Source organism: Pseudophryne corroboree, chromosome 2 (genome assembly GCF_028390025.1).
Source record: "Pseudophryne corroboree isolate aPseCor3 chromosome 2, aPseCor3.hap2, whole genome shotgun sequence".
Lineage (NCBI taxonomy): Eukaryota > Metazoa > Chordata > Amphibia > Anura > Myobatrachidae > Pseudophryne > Pseudophryne corroboree.
Genome location: NC_086445.1, coordinates 848,962,468 through 848,968,467, shown reverse-complemented (window position 1 = coordinate 848,968,467; position 6,000 = coordinate 848,962,468). Strand labels below are relative to the sequence as shown.

The window sequence follows — 6,000 nt, the reverse complement described above, 5'->3', positions numbered from 1 at the left end:
CCTTCAGTTCATTAATCGGTTCTTAGTCAATGTTTGTAGACCTCAGCTCTCAGAAGGCCCCGTTGGCCTTTCATGAAGGTGATGAGGATTGTTTTCCACCCAGTAACAAAATTTCTGCCAACACACCAAGCGGCCAATCCGTAAGTGTATATTCTTACCTGGATCAGCTGCTCTGTCCACCAACTTCTCTGTCTTGTGTGTACCCAGCTAACCCTAATACAGCCATAATGTGGACAATCATTACATTGATATTTTTGCACATGTTGATATATTATTGACATTTTGAATGTCGACATACTGAACCTGTTGACTACGTACCATTTAATGGGCATAACTATAATGTGGTCAGTGGAGGGAAACTGTATGTGCCTAATTTGATGTCATGCGCTCAAAGTCGGACTGGCACAGGGCTCCAGTAAGTCCTGCTATGGCGCTGGATTGGATATCTGATATTGATATTATCTAAAGGCCCATATAAACGGGCCGATGCGGGAGAGATGTGTGCTGACCGAACCGCTCAGCACACATCTCTCCCGCCGCTCAGCACAGCGCGATCTGTGCTGAGCGTGCGGGGGGAGATGGGGGTGGGGTGGGCGCTCATTTCACCCAGTGGGTGAAGTGAGCGACCCGCTAGATTGGCCTGCGTGCAGGCCAATCTAGCACCAGCGATAGCGATGCGCGGGGCTGTGCATCGCTATCACTGTAGGGGGTACACACGGAGCGATAATGCTCAAATTCTAAGCAATCTAGTCAGATTGCTTAGAATATTGCTCCGTGAGTACCCCCCTTTACAAAAAACACAGATCTTGTGAGGCTCTTAGGCAATTCTGGATGGAGGGGTATGGGGGAAGTATAGGGAGAATAGACTACTGCACTAAGAGCAAACTGAAAGGATTAGGGTGATCACTTGGTAGAACAGCTGAACAATAGATGATTGTGTGTTAGTCCTAGGCCTCTCATCGGACCATATAACTGTAGAGACTACTAATTGCAGCGTGGGGAAGATTTGAGAGGGTTACTATTTGGTAATAATTGGAATACATAGAGGAATTTTCGGTAAATCTCTTGCTGACCATTATGCCTATCCAGAAATGGATTCCATGATGTGAATTCTAATTTCAGAGTGGTAAGGGAAAGAGAACAGTTAGCCTTGTTTAAATAATCTATGTTTTTAACAATGTAGATTAATTTCTAGATAATTACAGTAAATTTTCTCGCCTGCCATTTAATTTAAAACTGAAGTTCAAGTACTTTAAATGTTTAGAGTACTGTTTGTCAACATGCAAGTTTCAGTCTTGCCTGCATTTATTTTTTAATTACACATGAGAACACATTGATGAATTTCTTTGGAGGCCTAAATAGTGTTTTTGAGAGACTCTCTCTCTAAGGGGTCCATTTATCAAGATTTGCATATGCAATGAGATCTGGGCGTGATATTAGCACCCAGAATCTTATTGCAATGGGCCCGATTCAGACCTGATCGCTGTTGTGCAAAATCGCACAGCGGACGATTATCGAATGACTGTGTATGCACTGCAATGCGCAGGTGCGACACCAAACAGCAAAAGAATGGTGCAAAAATTTTGTTTGCTAGGCGTACGCAAGATGATTGACAGGAAGCAGAAGTTTGGGGGTGGTAGCTGGACGTTTTCTGGGAGTGTCAGGAAAAACTAGAGATGTGCACCGGAAATTTTTCGGGTTTTGTGTTTTGGTTTTGGGTTCGGTTCCGCGGCCGTGTTTTGGGTTCGAACGCGTTTTGGCAAAACCTCACCGAATTTTTTTTGTCGGATTCGGGTGTGTTTTGGATTCGGGTGTTTTTTTCAAAAAACCCTAAAAAATAGCTTAAATCATAGAATTTGGGGGTCATTTTGATCCCAAAGTATTATTAACCTCAAAAAACATAATTTCCACTCATTTTCAGTCTATTCTGAACACCTCACACCTCACAATATTATTTTTAGTCCTAAAATTTGCACCGAGGTCGCTGGATGACTAAGCTAAGCGACCCAAGTGGCCGACACAAACACCTGGCCCATCTAGGAGTGGCACTGCAGTGTCACGCAGGATGACCCTTCCAAAAAACACTCCCCAAACAGCACATGACGCAAAGAAAAAAAGAGGCGCAATGAGGTAGCTGTGTGACTAAGCTCAACAACCCAAGTGGCCGACACAAACACCTGGCCCATCTAGGAGTGGCACTGCAGTGTCACGCAGGATGGCCCTTCCAAAAAACACTCCCCAAACAGCACATGACGCAAAGAAAAAAAGAGGCGCAATGAGGTAGCTGTGTGACTAAGCTCAACGACCCAAGTGGCCGACACAAACACCTGGCCCATCTAGGAGTGGCACTGCAGTGTCACGCAGGATGGCCCTTCCAAAAAACACTCCCCAAACAGCACATGACGCAAAGAAAAAAAGAGGCGCAATGAGGTAGCTGTGTGACTAAGCTCAGCGACCCAAGTGGCCGACACAAACACCTGGCCCATCTAGGAGTGGCACTGCAGTGTCACGCAGGATGGCCCTTCCAAAAAACACTCCCCAAACAGCACATGATGCAAAGAAAAAAAGAGGCGCAATGAGGTAGCTGTGTGACTAAGCTCAACGACCCAAGTGGCCGACACAAACACCTGGCCCATCTAGGAGTGGCACTGCAGTGTCACGCAGGCTGGCCCTTCAAAAAACTACTCCCCAAACAGCACATGACGCAAAGAAAAAAAGAGGCGCAATGAGGTAGCTGTGTGAGTAAGCTAAGCGACCCTAGTGGCCGACACAAACACCTGGCCCATCTAGGAGTGTCACTGCAGTGTCACGCAGGATGGCCCTTTAAAAAACACTCCCCAAACAGCACATGACGCAAAGAAGAAAAAAAAGAGGCGCAATGAGGTAGCTGTGTGAGTAAGCTAAGCGACCCTAGTGGCCGACACAAACACCTGGCCCATCTAGGAGTGGCACTGCAGTGTCACGCAGGATGGCCCTTCAAAAAAATACTCCCCAAACAGCACATGACGCAAAGAAAAATTAAAGAATAAAGAGGTGCAAGATGGAATTGTCCTTGGGCCCTCCCACCCACCCTTATGTTGTATAAACAGGACATGCACACTTTAACCAACCCATCATTTCAGTGACAGGGTCTGCCACACGACTGTGACTGAAATGACGGGTTGGTTTGGACCCCCACCAAAAAAGAAGCAATTAATCTCTCCTTGCACAAACTGGCTCTACAGAGGCAAGATGTCCACCTCATCATCATCCTCCGATATATCACCGTGTACATCCTCCTCCTCACAGATTATCAATTCGTCCCCACTGGAATCCACCATCTCAGTTCCCTGTGTACTACTTTGTGGAGGCAATTGCTGCTGGTCAATGTCTCCACGGAGGAATTGATTATAATTCATTTTAATGAACATCATCTTCTCCACATTTTCTGGATGTAACCTCGTACGCCGATTGCTGACAAGGTGAGCGGCGGCACTAAACACTCTTTCGGAGTACACACTTGTGGGAGGGCAACTTAGGTAGAATAAAGCCAGTTTGTGCAAGGGCCTCCAAATTGCCTCTTTTTCCTGCCAGTATAAGTACGGACTGTCTGACGTGCCTACTTGGATGCGGTCACTCATATAATCCTCCACCATTCTTTCAATGGGGAGAGAATCATATGCAGTGACAGTAGACGACATGTCCGTAATCGTTGTCAGGTCCTTCAGTCCGGACCAGATGTCAGCATCAGCAGTCGCTCCAGACTGCCCTGCATCACCGCCAGTGGGTGGGCTCGGAATTCTGAGCCTTTTCCTCGCACCCCCAGTTGCGGGAGAATGTGAAGGAGGAGATGTTGACAGGTCGCGTTCCGCTTGACTTGACAATTTTGTCACCAGCAGTTCTTTGAACCCCAGGAAAGAGAGATCCAAGGTAGGTTTTAAATTTAGGATCGAGCACGGTGGCCAAAATGTAGTGCTCTGATTTCAACAGATTGACCACCCGTGAATCCTTGTTAAGCGAATTAAGGGCTCCATCCACAAGTCCCACATGCCTAGCAGAATCGCTCTGTGTTAGCTCCTCCTTCAATGTCTCCAGCTTCTTCTGCAAAAGCCTGATGAGGGGAATGACCTGACTCAGGCTGGCAGTGTCTGAACTGACTTCACGTGTTCAAAAGGTTGCAGAACCTTGCACAACGTTGAAATCATTCTCCACTGCGCTTGAGACAGGTGCATTCCAACCTCCTATATCGTGCTCAGTTGTATAGGCTTGAATGGCCTTTTGCTGCTCCTCCAACCTCTGAAGCATATAGAGGGTTGAATTCCACCTCGTTACCACTTCTTGCTTCAGATGATGGCAGGGCAGGTTCAGGCGTTTTTGGTGGTGCTCCAGTCTTCTGTACGTGGTGCCTGTACGCCGAAAGTGTCCCGCAATTCTTCTGGCCACCGACAGCATCTCTTGCACGCCCCTCTCGTTTTTTAAATAATTCTGCACCACCAAATTCAAGGTATGTGCAAAACATGGGACGTGCTGGAATTTGCCCATATTTAATGCACACACAATATTGCTGGCATTGTCCGATGCCACAAATCCACAGGAGAGTCCAATTGGGGTAAGCCATTCTGCGATGATCTTCCTCAGTTGCCGTAAGAGGTTTTTAGCTGTGTGCGTATTCTGGAAAGCGGTGATACAAAGCGTAGCCTGCCTAGGAAAGAGTTGGCGTTTGCGAGATGCTGCTACTGGTGCCGCCGCTGCTGTTCTTGCGGCGGGAGTCCATACATCTACCCAGTGGGCTGTCACAGTCATATAGTCCTGAGCCTTCCCTGCTCCACTTGTCCACATGTCCGTGGTTAAGTGGACATTGGGTACAACTGCATTTTTTAGGACACTGGTGAGTCTTTTTCTGAGGTCTGTGTACATTTTCGGTATCGCCTGCCTAGAGAAATGGAACCTAGATGGTATTTGGTACCGGGGACACAGTACCTCCAACAAGTCTCTAGTTGGCTCTGCAGTAATGATGGATACCGGAACCACGTTTCTCACCACCCAGGATGCCAAGGCCTCAGTTATCCGCTTTGCAGCAGGATGACTGCTGTGATATATCATCTTCCTCGCAAAGGACTGTTGGACAGTCAATTGCTTGGTGGAAGTAGTAAAAGTGGTCTTACGACTTCCCCTCTGGGATGACCATCGACTCCCAGCAGCAACAACAGCAGCGCCAGCAGCAGTAGGCGTTACACGCAAGGATGCATCGGAGGAATCCCAGGCAGGAGAGGACTCGTCATAATTGCCAGTGACATGGCCTGCAGGACTATTGGCATTCCTGGGGAAGGAGGAAATTGACACTGAGGGAGTTGGTGGGGTGGTTTGCGTGAGCTTGGTTACAAGAGGAAGGGATTTACTGGTCAGTGGACTGCTTCCGCTGTCGCCCAAAGTTTTTGAACTTGTCACTGACTTTTGATGAATGCGCTGCAGGTGACGTATAAGGGAGGATGTTCCGAGGTGATTAACGTCCTTACCCCTACTTATTACAGCTTGACAAAGGCAACACACGGCTTGACAAATGTTGTCCGCATTTCTGTTGAAATACTTCCACACCGAAGAGCTGATTTTTTTGGTATTTTCACCAGGCATGTCAATGGCCATATTCCTCCCACGGACAACAGGTGTCTCCCCGGGTGCCTGACTTAAACAAACCACCTCACCATCAGAATCCTCCTTGTCAATTTCCTCCCCAGCGCCAGCAACACCCATATCCTCCTCATCCTGGTGTACTTCAACACTGACATCTTCAATCTGACTATCAGGAACTGGACTGCGGGTGCTCCTTCCAGCACTTGCAGGGGGCGTGCAAATGGTGGAAGGCGCATGCTCTTCACGTCCAGTGTTGGGAAGGTCAGGCATCGCAACCGACACAATTGGACTCTCCTTGTGGATTTGGGATTTCGAAGAACGCACAGTTCTTTGCTGTGCTTTTGCCAGCTTGAGTCTTTTCATTTTTCTAGCGAGAGGCTGAGTGCTTCC

The 6,000-nt window shown here is 47.8% G+C and overlaps 1 protein-coding gene across 2 annotated transcripts in view; it reads left to right on the top strand.

Annotated features, from left to right (window-relative positions):
- Positions 1-6,000, top strand: part of VEGFD (vascular endothelial growth factor D) — a 142,446-nt gene that overhangs the window by 65,308 nt on the left and 71,138 nt on the right. The window lies entirely within an intron of this gene.